We start from the raw sequence: 16883 nt of genomic DNA, 5'->3' as shown, positions 1-16883 counted from the left end.
TGCTCTCCGCACCTCTGCCCCCTCCGCCCCGTCCTCCGCTCACGGAACCTCACACCCCTTTCTCCTCCAGCCCTTCCCGGAGCTGCTGGGCATTCTCCACAGGTGTGGGTGTACTGGGCGACCCACACCTTGCGGAGGCCGGCAAAGGGACAGTCCGGGTCCGCGCTCAGCTTTGCCACGGGTCAGTGGGACTTTCAGATGTGGCAACAGAGCCAGGCGCAGGCGCAGAGGCCCACACGGGTGATCAGGCATGGGATCACACAGGCCCGGGCCACACACACAACCACACACTCCAGTCTTGCACACTCACATGCACACACACTCAGAGGATGTGACACAGAGAACGAGGGACCCTGGAGCCAGGCAGGGGGCATCCAGCTGTGGTCTTCATGGGGGCAACCGGTGAGGATGGGGATTCCAGCAACCTTGGGGACCCCCTTCCCCTGGCCTCCAGGATGTCAGGGGTTCAGGGAGTTCCCACCTGAGATCCGAGTTCCTAGGACAAGCTGCTCAGTGGCTGAGAGGAGGAGAGAGAGACAGAGAGAGGGAACCAGGAGGAGGGAAAGATGAACTGATGGTGTCATTAAGTAAGGGGGGGAAAGATGGCGATGCCATACGGCAGGCCGGTGGGGAGTGGGGGGGGGGGCACAGGGGTAACTCACCTGGCCACCTCTGGACTGCATGTGGCCTGGGCTGGGCCTCTGCCAGCTCCATTCTCTGGGGGTCTCGCAGGGAGTTATGCCTCACTCACTACCTCAAGGCAGGAGACACATCTCAGAGTCAAGTCCTGTAGACTCTCAGCCAGATGTGCTCAGGCTCGGGTCAGGGTGCCCGGGGCAGGGCTCAGGGCGGGGATGAGGGAAAAAACCCTGCACAGACCCCCTGCAGCACCCACCCCCCCAGCCTTTTCTGTCTCCCTGGATATGTCTCTGAGTTTCTCTTCTATCTCCTTCTCTCTTGAATCTCTTGGTCTTGTTATGGACGTTTAATTAAAAACAAAATCTCTTGCCAACCTAAGGGAGCCACTCCACAAAAGAGAAGGAAACCCATTTTATTATTGAAGGAGCGTTAAAGCAGGATGCAATATGTATCACAGGCAATCTGCTAGAGAGATCACAAAATCTCAGAGGGGTGGCTTACCTTTTCATATAGCCAGGCAGGTACAACCCATCACACACCTGTTCTCAAGACGAGTGAGAACTAGTCCTCAAGGAGAAAGACCTGACAGCACCATCTCACACATAGTTCGTCCTAAGTTTGCCTGGTCATTGGGGTGGCCGCCTGTGTTTGCTAATTGTGTTTATCCAACGGAAAAATAAATTTCTTTCCTTTCTATGTTAGGAGGTATGGTTGTAACTTACCTTATGCTCCTACCCTCTCATCCAGGTAGGTTCTATCTTTGATAATTTCAAGGAGACAGTTCCTAGGTCCTTAAGAAAAACAATTCCTGGGCTGTAAAAAATGGCAAGAAGCTTTTCAGCCTTTAAACAGATTCACATACATCTCAAAGGGACAGAGAATGAATTTACAATCTCATGTTTTCTAAAGAAAATCCAAGAAAAGGGAGGGGGTGTCTCTTCCTTTCTTTTCTGTGCACCAGACAAAATTGTTTTGTCCTTTTTTTGATTTGTATTTATCCTTACAACCCCCTGAGTTGCTCTCTCTAACTTCAATTCCCTTCTCTCTTCTGCTTCTTGTCTTCGGTTCTGTGTCTCATGATTGCAGGGACTCTCTTTCCCTCTCTCTCCGCTCATTCATTCTGTTTGTTTGTTTCTACTCCTTTGTTTTTTGGACCACAAATGCAGCTGCTTCCTTGTCTTAGTTTTCTAGGCCTGCTATGAGAAATACCACACAATGGTTTGACTTAAACAACAGAAATTTATTGTCTCACGTTGAAATTCTGTTAGTTCTCAGACCTGGGAGGCTGCAGAAGGGAAAGTTCAGGGAAGCATTAACTGCGGGGCAGCTTCGAAGGTCAAGGAGAGAAGGACAAAGTTGAGAATTCATGGTGGGTGAGGCAGAGAACCGAAGTCTAGAAACAAGGGCTGGGTTCTGGAAACTGATTTCTGGAGTCAGAAATTTAGGAGCAAGAATCTTGGGTCTAGAATTTGGATTCTGGATTCGGGAGCATCAATTTTAGAGTCAGGATCTAGGCTTAGAGTTTGGAATGTGAGATCTGCATTCTGGGATCTGTTTTTGGAGTGTGAAGTCTGGACTCTGGAATCAGAAGACAGAGCTGGAGGAATGGTCTAGGTTCTCTGGAGGCTGGGGTCTGTGTCCTTGTCCTGGAGCCCAGAGCTTGGGGGCTGGAAACTATTCTAGAGTGGTAGTTCTCAAAGTATGGTTTGTGGAACACTGGAGGGGTTCCTCAGATACTTTCTGAGGGTCTACAAGGTCCAAATTAGTATCATAATAATATTAAGATATTATTTACCATTTTGCTTTCAGTGTCTCATGAATGCACAGTAGAATTTTCCAGAGCTTGCATGATGTGAGATATCACAACAGTTTAAATGCAGAAGCACATATGAAAATCTGTTCTTCTCTTAAGCCAGACATTTAAAGAGACTTGCAAAAATGTAAACACTGTCATTCTTCTCACTAGATTTTTTTATCTTTGAAAAAATAGAAAAATAGTTTCTTTTCATTAAAATATGTTATGTTGCATATGTTTATTACTGCTATTTCTAAATGAATTAACAAATAAATATACTAAATATTTCTTATTTTAATTTCAAATATGATAAACATTGATAGTTGTAACCCACATAAAATCTCTTTGGGGTCTTCAATAATTTTTTTTTTTTTTGGAGTGGAAAGAGGGCTTTATTGTGAAAATACTGAGCTGGCAGAAGTCTGAAAAAGCAACAGAATGCTTAACTCAACTATTTACCACAGATAGGGGTTCCGGTTTCCCCGGTATATCTCTTTGCCCTCCCTTTGTCTCAGGTCTATTTACCTTCCACAACAGTCATTTCCTGCCTCTGGCTATGGCCCTGCTGCCAGCCACAGAATAGACACACTTCTGCAGGGTGTGGTGCTAGGAATTCCTAATCCCTCAGCGCTCTGGGGACCCGACTGCTCCGTGGAGCTTCAGCTGGGACTGCAGGTGGGTCCTCGCGTGTCGCCTCGGGTAGGAGCCCTGCTCTTCTCGGAGATGGCCCTGGTAGAGCCGGTGGAGATGGGACAGCTCTTCCCAATGGCTGTTTCCAGCTCTAGCGTGAGTTCCAAGGGTCAAGGCCCCTGAAGTCAAGGTCCCAAGTTCAACCCAGGAACCGGGTGCCTGAGGAGACCACGACTCTTGGCTGTCTGGATGGTCTGGGGTCAAGTTCTTGTGCCGCCCCATACAGACCCCCGTGCATGGAGCATGGAAGATGATACCTGCGTAGGCACACACACACTGTGCCAAGAGCTTCTCGTTCCGAAAGTTGACATGCAACTTGTGACCCCAGCAGATAGGGCATCTTCCGAGTCCATAGTGGGGAAACATCACCTTTGTGATCGTGCAGTAGTCAGCCCAGATGGGGCAAGGACCACAGCAAGTTTGTACTCTTCTGAGTCCAGATATTTCCAGGGTTCATCCTGATAAGGGGAAATAGGAGTCGGGGGCAAAGGATCTTTGTCAGAGGTGACTTCGGTGCAGAGTACCTGGAGTGGAACCTCATCTCCAAAGCCACCTCTGAAGGAGCAGAAGGCTGGGAAGCTGCCTCAGCAGTGTGTTCAGTGAGGAGGTTGACATGCTGACATACCCTAAATGCAGGAAAGGTGAGAAAAGGGTCCTGAGACACAAGTGCTTGAGAACCTTTGTTCTAGAGGTTTGCTTGAAGTCTAGATTGCAGACCTGGAGATTGGATCGTCAAGTCTAGAACCTGGATTCTGGGGCTTGGCTTCTACAGTACGGGGCTGGGTTCTGGAACACATAAGACACGCCAGGTCTGTGGTTTGGGGCTCCATGTCATGCTGAGTTTTAAAGTCTGGTCTGGGGGGATCTGGAATCTGTAGTGTAGGGCCTGAGTTATCTCTAACTGAGTCTCTTCTGTCGGGGTCCTGCCTTCTAGAGTTGGGTGTCTGTAATCAAAGGCTGATGTCTGCACTCTGAAGGCAGAATCCAGGAGCCTAGAGTCTTGGATAGAGGTCTGGAATTCTGAGGACCTGGAGGCTGGAGGCTGGATTGTGAGGATTGGTGTCTGGTTCTGCATTTTGGAATCCATGTCCTGAATTCAGAAATTTGGCTAGCTCATATTTGTTAATGTTTTTCTTCATCTACATATAAATTGAAATTGGCCTCTAGTTTTCTTATATTGCCATTACACAGCATCAAGCCTTCAAAAGTAAGTTGGGCATCTTGCCTTTGTTCCTTCATTCTTAAAGAACTTGTGTAAGATAAGTGTTTTAGTTTGCAAGTTGCTGGAATGCAATATACCAGAACTGGACAGCTCTTTTTTTTTTTGGCATGGGCAGGCTCCAGGAATTGAACTGGGGTCTCCGGCATGGCAGGTGAGATTCTGCCACTGAGCCACGTTTGCACTGCCCTGAAATGGCTTTTAAAAAGGGGAATTTAATAAGTTACAAGATTGCAGTTCTAAGGAAGTGAAAGTGTCTAAATTAAGGCACCAGCAAGTGGTTACCTTCACTCAAGCATGTTCGATGGGTCAGGAACAGCTGTCAGCTGGGAGGTCACGTGGCTGGCATCTGCTGGTCCCTTGCTCCTGGGCTCCGTTGCCTTCAGCCTCTGTTCCTGTGGGGGCTCCTCACTTTGCTTGTCCAGAGCTGGATTTCATCTTTTGGCTTCCCTTGGCTCTCTCCAGGCTCTGGCTTGCTTCACATCTCATGGTGACATCTACTGGACTCCAAGCATCTCCAAATATCATTGTCTCTGTTCTCCAAGTGTTGACATCTGTGGCTTCTATGGTTTCTGACTCTCTCCAAAATGCTTCCTCTGTTAAAGGATTCCAGTAAACTAAACAAGACCCACCTGGGAAAGGTGGATTCGCATCTCCACCTAATCAAAGGTCACACCCACAATGGGGTGTGCCACATCTCCATGGAAATAATCTAATAAAAAATTTCCAACCTACAGTATTGAACCAGGATTAAAAGAAACGCTTGCTTTTATCTAAGGTATAGACAGAAAAGTAAAAAAAAAATATGGATAAGAAATAAATAAATAATGGGGGATAAAAGGGGTAAAATAAATTGGGTAGATGGAAATACTAGTAGTCAATGAGAGGGAGGGGTAAGGGTTTGGTATGCATGAGTTTTTTCTTTTTATTTCTGTTTCTGGAGTGATGCAAATGTTCAAAAAAATGATCATGGTAATGAATGTACAACTATGTGATGCTATTGTGAGCCACTGATTGCACACCATGTATGGAATATATGTGTGTTAAGAATGTTTGTATGTTGTTTTATCAATAAAAATATTTTTAAAAAGAGAGAGAGAGGAAAGAAACGGTTGCTCCCACAAGGCTGGATCAGGATTAAAGCCTGGCTTTTCCAGGGTACATAATACTTTCAAACTAGCACAATAAGAATGATCTGTTCCTTGAAAGTTTGATAATAGTGATGGAGGTTTTTCTGATTATTATTTAAATATCTTTAATCGTTATTATCCATTCAAATTAGAGTCTCCTATGGTATATATGGCATTCTACATTTCTCCAGAAATTTAGTCATTTTATGCTTTTCCAATTTATCAGATATATTTGTTTAATTATTCTTTTATGATTAAGAAGAATTGTTTTATATTTCTATTAATTTACCCTCATATATTCTGCATTTTTTATTAGTCTTTCATGAGTTTTGTCTCCATTATTATCCCTTAGGAGGAGTAATGTTTGATTTAGGAAATCGCCAATTGCTTCTTTTGCGGTTGCTGTTATTCTCTGTAGGGGTACTTTCCCACCCCCCGTTTTTTCCCATTCTTGGTATATAATCAATAACTCATAGTATCGTCACATAGTTGTATATTCATCACCATGATCATTTCTGAGAACACTTGCATCAATTCGGAAAAAGAAATAAAAAGAAATAAACCCCTCATATATACCGTACCCTTACCCCTCCCTCTCATTGATGGCTAGTATTTCCATCTACCCAATATATTTTAGCCTTTGTTTCCCCTATTTTTTTCTATATCCCTTACCCCTCCCTTTCATTGATCACCAGCATTTCAATCTACTAAATTTATTTTAACATTTGTTCCTCCTATTATTTATTTATTTTTAATCCAGATGTTTTACTCGTCTGTGACAAGGTAGATAAAAGGAGCATCAGACACAAGGTTTTCACAGTCACGCAGTCACACTGCGAAAGCAGTATCGTTATACAATCATCTTCAAGAAACATGGCTACTGGAACACAGCTCTACATTTTCAGGCAGTTCCCTCCAGCCTCTCCATTATACCTCAGCTAAAAAGGTGCTATCTAGATAATGCGTAAGAATAACATCCAAGATAACTTCTCAACTCTGCTTGAAATCTCTCAGCCTTTAACACTTTATTTTGTCTCATTTCTCTCTTCCCCCTTTTGGTGGAGAAGGTTTTCTCAATCTCTTGATGCTGAGTCTCAGCTCATTCTAGGGTTTCTGTCCCACGTTGCCAGGAAGGTCCACACCCCTGGGAGTCATGTCCCACGTAGAAAGGGGGAGCGCAGTGAGTTTGCTTGTCGTGTTGTCCTGCCCCCTTTTTGACTACTTACCAACTGTGGTAGTTAGATTCAGGTGTCAACTTGGCCAGGTGAAGGCACCTAGTTCTGTTGCTGTGGACATGAGCCAATGGTACGTGAACCTCATCTGTTGCTGATTACATCTGCAGTCGGCTAGGAGGCATGCCTGCTGCAATGAATGATGGTTGATTTAATCAGCTGGTGTTTAAAATGAGAGAGCGCAACGTAGCACAGCCCAAGCAGCTCAGCATACCTCATCTCAGCCCTCGCAGCTCAGCCCAGGCCTTTGGAGAGGCAGAAAGGAGTCACCCTGGGGAAAGTTGTTGGAACCCAGGGGCCTGGAGAGAAGGCCAGCAGAGACCATCCTGTGTCTTCCCACGTAAGAAAGAACCTCAGTTGAAAGTTAGCTTCCTTTCCTCTGAAGAACTAATGAAATAAATTCCCTCTTATTAAAAGCCAATCTGTCTCTGGTGTGTTGCATTCTGGCAGCTAGCAAATTAGAACACTACCCTATTAGTTCTTTGGGTTTACTCTGTTGCTTTCTCTTGGGTTTCTTGAAAACACTCAGCTTGTTTATTTCTTCTAAGTGGTACTTGCTCTGTTTCGCATATATTTTTATACATGGCACTTTTATTGTCATTGAGTTCTAAGAATTAAAATTTTTCTCTCGTGATTTATGCTTTAACTGAGAAGTTAATAGTATGTTTAAACAGTTTCAGAATTTAAGATTTTAGAAAGCTATTATTTTTGGAATTGATGTTTAATTTCAGTTTATTTTGGTGACCCAATATTTTCTGTTGTCATTAATCCAACCAACATATTTATCGAGTGTCTACTACATGCCACATACTGTTATTTATACTTGGGATATATCAATGAACGATATATAGTGTCTCATTTTGGTCCATAATATCCTTTTCTCTTAAGTTATACTTATCTGATATTAAAATTCCTAACCCACTTTACATTTGTTTCACATTTCTTTGTTATCTCTTCTCTCCATCCCGTTCTCCTTTTTTTCAATTTTTTTTAAATTGTGAACTATAACATATATACAAAAAAGCAGTAAATTTCCAGGTACATTTTCACAAGTAGTTGTAGAACAGATTTCAGAGTTCAATATGGGTTACAATCCACAATTTTAGGTTTTTATTTCTAGCTGCTCTAAAGTACTGGAAAAGTACTAAAAGAAATATCAGTATAATGATTCAGCAATCATCCTCATTTGTTAAACCCTACCTTCTCTGTATAACTCCACCATCAACTTTGATCTTTCTCCCACTCTTTAGAGGTGTTTGGGCTATGCCCATTCTAACTTTTTCATGTTGGAAGGGGCTGTAGATAATATGGGAAAGGGGGATGGAACTAGTTGATGTTCTGGAAGGACTGGCCCCTCTGCATTTCAGAACTTACTTGTTCACGGACACATCTGGAGGTTGTAGGTTTTGGAGAGTTACCCTAGTGCATGGAAACTTTGTAGAATCTTATACAATGCCCTGAATGTTCTTTAGGATTGGCAGGAATGGTTTTGGTTGGGGTTTGGCAAGTTGTGGTAGGTAGCAATGGCTAACTGAAGCTTGTGTAAGAGTGACCTCCAGAGTAGCTTCCTGACTCCATCTGAACCCTCTCAGCCACCGAAACCTTATCTGCACACTTCTTTCCCCCCTTGTCATCAGGATGGCACTGTTGAGCCCATGATTCCAAGAGCCAGGCCCATCTCCCTCACCACCAGGGAGACTTTCACCCCTGGATGTCATGTCCCACCTAGCAGGGAGAGTAATGGTTTCATTTGCAGAGTTGGCCTAAGAGAAAGGCCACATGCAAGCAACAAAAGAGGTACACTGGAGGTGAGTCTTAGGCATACCCACAGATAGGCTAAGCTTCTCTGCCACACACACAAGCTTTGCAAGAATTAGCCTCAAGATCAAGGGCTTGGCCCATTGATTTGGGTGTCCCTAATGTTTGGCACAGTATCTGGGGTTTCCCTGGTGGTAAAGTTTAATAGTTCCATAATTTTTCTTCCATCCCTCAAGGGACTTTGCCAATACTTTTCGATTATCTGCTTAATATATTCTGGGATTTTTTTTTTTAATTGGGATAAAGTGTATTGGGTTGGGTAAGTCAGAGGTCTTGATTCATGATAGGTCATAATTGCTCGTGCGTGGCTCACTTCATTCATTCTTTCATTTATAACACTCGAATATGTACCTATGAAACCACTACCAAAACAAAAGGTAACTCATCTAATTATATGGTCAAACCTTTCCCATCCCATTCTCCTGCTCCACCTCTCTGGAGGTAGCAATTATACCGATTCCCTTGTTTTATCACTCATGTGTACGTTTGTGTGTGTACGAGTGTATACATTCTTAAAATGTCTTTTTTTTGTTGTTTTGTTAAAAGAGTTTTGGGCAGTGCAACGGTGGCTCAGTGGCAGATTTCTCGTCTGCCATGCCAGAGACCCAGGTTCAATTCCTGGTGCCTTCCCATGTTAAAAAATAAAAAGAGGGCCACGGTGGCTCAGCAGGTAAGAGTGCTTGCCTGCCATGCCCGAGGACCCAGGTTCGATTCCCGGTGCCTACCCATGTTTAAAAAAAAAAAGAAAAAAAAAAGAGTTTTGTGCTGTATGGTTGGGACTTACTTTTCACTTGATAATTTTCTGTTAATAGTGCATATCATTTGTATTTTACAGTAAAGAACCATTTGTTACACAAGATGCAAAAAATATTCAATGTAAAAGTCTTCAATGAAACATTTGACCATATTAAGAACATTCTTCATTAAAAGACGCCTTCAAATAAGTGAAAAGACAAAAGAGCACACTGGAGACGCACAACTGGGCGTCCTAAGGTATAAAGAACTCCTACAATCAGTGAAAAGAGCACAAATAATCCAATAGAAAAAGAGCAAGCAGCACCAATAGGAACTTCACACAAGTTCAGGAGACATGACCATCATAATCAGAGACCTGCAAATCGAGACTGTAATAAGATATAATTTCATGTCCATTTAATGGGAAAGAACTTTAAAAGTCTGATGATCCCAGGAAGCGGATGTGATTCACAGATTACGTGCACTCCAGCATGGGGGCATAAGTCGGTGCAACCATTTTGAAAAGCAGTTTGACAGCATCTCGTAAGGCAGAAAGGTCCAGCTATCCATGCCTACACTTATCCCTAGAGAAACTCACCCGCGTGCTGAAGAGTTACTCTCCAGAACATACATCGGCAGCTCCCTTCACAGTAACTAATACCCAAAAACCACCCAAATCCTCATCTTCAGGAGAGTGGATGTATGAATCCAGGATGAATCAGCAACAGAACTTCCTACAGCAGACAAACAAGGTAAATGTAAAATGATACTCGAGTGTGGGTGAATCTTTGTGATAGAATATTAAGTGAGAATGGAGTCCCAAAGTTTTACCTTCAGCATGACACCTTTTTTTTTTTACTTGAAATTTTTTTTGAATATTTATTCTGGGTTAGGCATTAGAGATAAGAAAGATATCCTGTTTTCATGGAGCTTACAATCTAGGACAGGATTTAAGAATGATAGAAAAAAGGTACTATATTTATCCTTTCCTTTGCTCCCTCTTATTTTTCGCAAGTTGATTCTCTGATTGATACCACTTCTAGTGAGAAATGTCAGCTTCATCTTTACTGTGAAGCATCAGCTACATTCATGCACCAGAGGAAAAAGCAGTTATATCAATTGAATATCCAAGACTCACATCACCCAAAGGAGTACGGGGAAGGAAGACTGAGATCTAAGCTGGACTCCTGAAATTTCATTTCTCTGGTACCAAATGACTAGCTTCTATCTAGGAATCACATGAAGGAACTTTATCTCTTTATAGTCTTTACAGCTTTTAACTGAGAAATGTCTAACTCCAGGCCCGCTTGATTTTTAGGGGTGTCTGCAGTAGATGGTGTGGAGGTTCACATGGTGCCATTTCTGGCCTGGCCCCACAGGCTGCCAAAGACCTACGCTTTCCCCCTCAGTGGATTTCATCTTCAACCCGCCCGCCAACATGGGGAGAGAGTATGGGGCACTGTTTTTGTTTTTTTTTTTGCAATGGGCAGGCTCTGCGAATCAAATCTCTGGCATGGCAGGTGAGAATTCTGCCACTGAGCCACTATTGCACCGCCCGTGATGCACTTTTAATAAAGTTGAAACCAGTTCAATGAAACTATGCTTTGTAGAGAGAGACGTAAAGATGCTAAAAGAATCAGAAAAAAGGCAAAGGGATTCCAAGGGCAGAATTCCGATGTCATTCCTTGGTGGGGGTAGAAGGGCACTGGGTGCTAGTAGGTCAATGGGTTTGCATGTGGGTTACATTGTGACTGTGGGATTGTGAAAACCGTGTGTCTGATGCTCCTTATATCCGGGGTATGGGCAGATGAGTAAAAAATATGGATACATAAATAAATAATAGGGGAGACAAAGGGTAAAATAAATTGGGTAGATGGAAATACTAGTGGTCAATGAGAGGGAGGGGTAGGGGGTATAGTATGTATGAGTTTTTTCTTTTTATTCTTCTGGAGTGATGCAAATGTTCTAAAAAATGATCATGGTGATGAATATACAGCTATGTGATGATATCGTGAGCCATCGTGAGGTTGTGCAGCATGTATAGAATGCATGTATGTGAAGATGTCTCCATAAAAAGGAAAAAGAAAAAAGAGAAAAAAATTTAAAAAGAAAAAAATCCATCAAATTAAAAAAAAACTTAAAGAGAAAAAAGAAGAAACTCCCATGGGGTGGGGGGAAATGTGAGTTATTGCCAAGATTGTTAGGTTTTGCTTTGGTGGTAAGTTAGCAAGTGCTTATCAAGTTATAATAAAAAAGCAAGTCAGCAGCCAGGGGTGGGCGCAGCAGTGACGGACCACGCCAGGAAGTAAGGACTGATATGGGTTTAATCCTAGGAATCTGCACTCCAAGAAAGGACAATAAGAAAGTGACAAAGTCATGAAGTCAGCACAGAGGCAGAGCCTTAGAGAGTCAGGCATAGCAGGGGAGAGTGTGGCCGAGAAATCAGCATTTAAGGGATGATTTTGATTGCTGAATTGTTATATAGATATTCCTTTTTGCTTTCTGGTATATTGGAGGGGACAGAGGGAAATTCCTGAAATCTCTAAATTGCACTCCAGCTGCCCTGATCTCTGATAACGATTGTATAGCCCTTATCTCCTGCTCTTGTGATTGTAAAAACCCTGTGGCTAACCTTTATTTGTACCCATTTATCCAGTTGTTTAACTTTGAAGTCTTGTAATCACTAATGAGTATTAATGAAGGGTCCTGGGTCAGCCCCGAACTAACCCACCCCAAGCCCGAAATTATCCTGATGACCGAGACTGGATTTAACCAAAGTGGGCTCGTCTGACAGGCGTAGAAGCTTAGACTTAAACCTACAAGTCACCTGACCTCATTCTGCCATTTTCTTACACACGTCCTGTGACTCGGCATGTACTCCATCTGCGCACGCTCAGAGCACCTCTAATTACATCAGCCGGGGCCACTGCACTCATTATCCTAAACCTGCCCATCCTTTTCTCTAATAAAACTATCCGAATTACTTGCAGTTCGGGGAGACAGATTTTGGGCCGCTAGGCCATCTGCTCTCCTAGTACATGCCTAGGGTTCTAGTTTGCTAGCTGCCGGAATGCAACATACCAGAAACGGAATGGCTTTTAAACAGGGGAATTTAATGAGTTGCTAGTTTTACAGTTCTAAGGCTGAGAAAATGTCCCAATTAAAGCAAGTCTATAGAAATGTCCTATCTAAGGCATCCAGGGAAAGATACCTTGGTTCAAGAAGGCCGATGAATTTCAGGGTTTCTCTCTCAAGTGAGAAGGCACATGGCGAACACAGTCAGGGTTCCTCTCTCATCTGGAAGGGCACCTGGCGAACACAGCATCATCTGCTAGCTTCTCTCCTGGCTTCCTGTTTCATGAAGCTCCCCAGGAGGTGTTTTCCTTCCTCATCTCCAAAGATCACAGGCTTGTGGGCTCTCTGCTTCTCGTGGTTATGTCGTTCTTCTCTGCTCTCTCTGAATCTCTCATTCTCCAAAATATTTCCTCCTTTATAGGACTTCAAAAACGAATCAAGACCCACCCAAATGGGTGGAGACACGTCTCTACCTAATCCAGTTTAACAACCACTCTTGATCAAATCACATCTCCAGGGAGATGATCTAATTACAGTTTCAAATATACAGTACTGAATAGGGATTAGAAGAAACAGCTGCCTTTACAAAATGGGATTAGGATTAAAACATGGCTTTTCTAGGGGACATACATCATTTCAAAGCAACACACCTAGTAATAAACTCTTTCTGTCTTTGAAACCCTGTGACTCAGGCGTTGATGATTGAGTGTGCCGGGCAAAAGAATCCACGGCCTTTGTCAGTAACAGGGGAAGGTTACCAGAGGCATGGGGCACCGATTAGTGGGGAGTGGTCTCCTCCAAGCCCGAGCCCGGGGGCAGGACAGCTCGGGCTGGGGGTGCCTAAAGCCCCACCAGGGTCCTGGAGGTGATGGCAGGTAGGAGCTTAGCCCAGCGCAGGCCCCAGGGGCCCAGAGAAGCCGGGGTGAGCGGCCACAGTGGCCCCCACCCTGCAGTCACCGGACAGGTCCATGCACCCACCCCTCCCACCTCCACCTCTGCCTGAGTCCCCGCCTGGCACCTGGGCTCCTCTATCTGTGTGTGTGTGTGTGTGTGTGTGTGTGTGTGTGTGTGTGTGTGTGTGTGTGTGTGTGTGTGTGTGTGTGTGTGTGTGTGTGTGTGTGTGTGTGTGTGTGTGTGTGTGTGTGTGTGTGTGTGTCTGCCCCTCCATCACTCTGTTGCCCTCCCACTGGCTGCCACTGAGTACCCCTTGTGAGAACCAAGAGAAGCTGGCAGGGGAAGGGAAGATGTGGGTGGACAGAAAGTGGTTTGGGCTCCTTGTAGTGGGTGCAGCTGTTTGGGGAGAAGGAGTGGAGAAGGATTCCAGACACAGGTCTGTCCATGGGGCTGTGACCTGTCCTGCTGGTCCCAGAAACACTGTGGTTTTGATTTGAATTTTCCTAATGATTAATGATAGTGAACATTTTTTTCATGTGCTTGTTGGCAGTTTTGTAAATCTTCTTTGGAGAAATACCTATTCAGGTCCTTTGCCCATTATCTAATTTGGTACTTATCTTTCTGTTGTTGAATTGTAAGTGTTCTTTACATATTATGGATACTAGAAACTTAGCAGGTACTTGATTGGCAACTATTTTCTCCCATTCTGTAGGTTTTCTTTTTTTTTTTTTCCCAAGCCAAGCCGTATCCAGCTTTATAAAAGATATGTCTCATAAACAATCATGGTATTTCCGGCAGGACACAGGCAGACAATCATTAACAGTCTTCCACAACTTTCAAACTACTTTCTTCAATGGGCTACCAAAATCAGAAAGCCACTAGAAAACCCACTGAGGTCTTCATCTGATCTCTGGACAGGGAAACTTCAGAGTGAGGGCTGACATTTCACATTCAGCATGTTGTTTGACATCTTTGCACGAGCCAACCCTGACTTCCAGGAAATGAAGTGAAAATGGCCGAGTTATCAGTTTGAAGATCTGTAAGCTAGACAAGGAAGCGCTGCTTTTTTTGCAGGACGCCATCCCATCTCACGGGAAGCCCAGATTGTCTGACATTCTTGGAATTTTTTGGGTCAGGCCCCAGCAGATTCCAGGGAGTCAGTCTATGCTGAAGGCTGAGAATAAGAAGATAATAAGGGCGTAAAACGAATTTCAGTTTTTCCATACCACACATTTGTGCCAAGGGGGCTAAAGTGTATCGGATTCCAATATCCTGGGAGTAAAGATGAAGTCTCTCAGAAGTAGAGGGGAAAGGTGTTTCTCCTGGATTAACCCAGCTTTGGAGACATTCTATTAGTGATATTTGCCCCTTCCCCCCCCAAAAAAACCACAATGAAGTGTTCTGCTTGCTAACGACATAGCTTGAAAAAAAAGTAAAACAAAACTCTGCGTTTTTATAAAATTGATAAAAGAAAATAACATTTCAAACTGCACAGACACCAGAAGTACAGTTATAAAAAATGCACACACTTCATTTGGCACCTCCAGCACCTTTGGCTTTCTGTGTCTGTACTCTTTTGACATCTCCAGTTTCTGCAGTTAATCCCATCCTCACCAGCATCAGCTTTCCCCCTTTCCCCCTTGGGTACCTCCTCTCCCTTCCTTGCAGGGGCTTTTTTAGACTTGGGCTCTGACTTTGGAGGGGCACGTTTAGCACATAACCTTGCAGCTCTTCTCTACGACTGTCTTTCACCTTAGCTTCTTCTCCCTCAGCATCCCCTTCAGCCTTTTTCTTGGGCCTGGTGGTGCCGGAGGTGCAGATGCCAGCTTTGGTCGGTCCGGGGTTCGTTCTCGCCTCTTCACACTGCTCCTTTTTCACTTTCTTGATCACAAACGTTCTTAATTTTGAAGTCTAATTAATCTACTTTTTTTCGTTTATTGCTCACGCTTTTGTTGTCTTATCTAAGAATCCACTGTCAAATCCAGGAGGGACAGGGCTGTGGAGGGACGAACCAGGCCCCCAACCCCTCCCCGCTCAGACCCGGGGGTCCAGGCCCCCAGCCCCTTCCCCTCGGCCCCAGCAATGGGGCTCCCGGGCCCAGGTGTCCTCCTTTCCGGGGCTGGCAGGCCGCAGTGGGAGTGGACGCGGTGCTCCCAACTCGGGCCGCGGGTGGCAGCCCCAGGGCCCTCGCGGCGCCCCCGTCTGTTGGTGGCTCGTCCGGGCGGAGCAGCAGGAGGTTGTGGCTAAGGTGCGTGATGTGGCTGAATAATGGGACTGGAGGGACTTGGTGAAGAGCGGGTGCGGGAGGGCGTTGCTGACGCGTCCAGCAGCCGTGTTTCCGCGCTGATGCCTGCAGGTCGCGTCCGCGCAGCAAGATCTAACTGCGGGGGCTGGTGGCGGAGGGAGGGCGCGTGGGAGGGGCGGGGAGAAGGTGCGGCAGGGCTGGGGGCGGGGCCAGGGCTCTTGGGGGCGAGGGTAGGACTCTTGGGGGGCGGGGCAAAGGTCCCTTTTCAGCGGAAGGGTTTCAGGTCTAAGTCGCAGACTCATCCCCCGAACCCTTACTCCATCTCTGTCCCTCTCTCTCTCCCACACTCACATACACAGAGACAGGGACAGAGAGACACACAGAGGCCTAGAGACAGCAATTGAGTCAGAGAGACACGCACCAAGAGACAGCCTGAGAGAGATCATTTGAGAGATGGAGTTGGAAAGAGACAGTCGGGGAGTGAGAGACACAAGGAGATGGAGATTCAGAGAGGCAGGAGAGAGAAAGCGACAGCGACACCAAGGAAGAGCGGACACCCAAGGAGGTGGGAGCAGGCGTGGAGCAGTCGGGTGGAAAGCCCAGTCGGACAGCCCAGGGCCCGCGTGGGGGCTTGCTCGCTTACCCCCCTGTGAGCTCCTGCGAGCTGTGCCAGGCTGAGCTCCTGGCCGCCACCTCCACGGGACCCCTGGGGCCTTATAAGCACCCCCAGCCTGGGCTGGCTGCTCCCGGCACATTCCAGGTCAGGTGCTGAGAGCTTTCAGCCTACCTCTCTCAGGCTGCCCTGGGTCCAGGCTGTGCGCGGGGGGTCCCCGGGGGGCTGGAGCACAACCCCAGAGGAGATCCCTGTCTGCACCCTCGGACCACACTTCCCACACCCCATTTCTCTTTCTCTCAAGGTTTCATCTCTGTTTTTCTCTCCTGTGATCTCTCATTTTATCTCTCCGGTATTCTTTCTCTCTAATTGTTCTGTCATTTCTCTTTCTATCTTTCTAATACTTTCTCTCTTGTTCACTGTCTTTCCCTCTTCCTCTCACCCTTCCCTCTCCCTCTCTCCCACCTTCTCTCCTCTAACTATGCTTCCCAAGGAAATTTCCTTGGCTTCAAATCCAGATCACATCAAATATTAGCTTTGGAACATTGGGCAAGTGGCTGCAGCCCTTTGAGCCTCCACTTGCCCCCTGTAAGATGGGGGGTGGTGCACAGCAAGCCCTAGGCATGCAGTAGGTGCCCACACCATGGAAGGGAGCCCAAGGCTTTGCTCAGTCCAGAGCAACAGGTCTCTGCCGTCTGCTGAGCTCTGCTGTGGGCTCTGCAGTCGCACCAGTGAGTGAAGTCCCTGTACTCAGGGGGCTTTTCATCCAATAAGCGGACAACCAAATGGACAAGGACT

The 16883-nt window shown here is 45.5% G+C and overlaps 1 protein-coding gene and 1 pseudogene across 4 annotated transcripts in view; one reads left to right on the top strand and one right to left on the bottom strand.

Annotated features, from left to right (window-relative positions):
• LOC143658779 (uncharacterized) overlaps window positions 1-16883 on the top strand; it is a 77502-nt gene that overhangs the window by 43550 nt on the left and 17069 nt on the right. For 2 of the 4 annotated variants that reach the window (XR_013163302.1, XR_013163300.1), the window contains exon 7: window positions 9359-10010. The exons of 1 other annotated variant lie outside the window; for it this stretch is intronic. The gene's annotated coding sequence lies outside the window, so the exon portion shown is untranslated. Of the gene's footprint in view, window positions 1-9358; window positions 10011-10576; window positions 11132-16883 lie in introns of those variants that run through there. One more of the 4 variants, XR_013163301.1, reaches the window with a different exon arrangement.
• On the bottom strand, window positions 2961-3739 carry LOC143658773 (small ribosomal subunit protein mS40 pseudogene; annotated as a pseudogene).

The sequence above is a fragment of the Tamandua tetradactyla genome, chromosome 16 (genome assembly GCF_023851605.1).
Source record: "Tamandua tetradactyla isolate mTamTet1 chromosome 16, mTamTet1.pri, whole genome shotgun sequence".
NCBI classification, from domain to species: Eukaryota; Metazoa; Chordata; class Mammalia; order Pilosa; family Myrmecophagidae; genus Tamandua; species Tamandua tetradactyla.
This window is presented reverse-complemented; position numbering and strand designations above follow the sequence as displayed.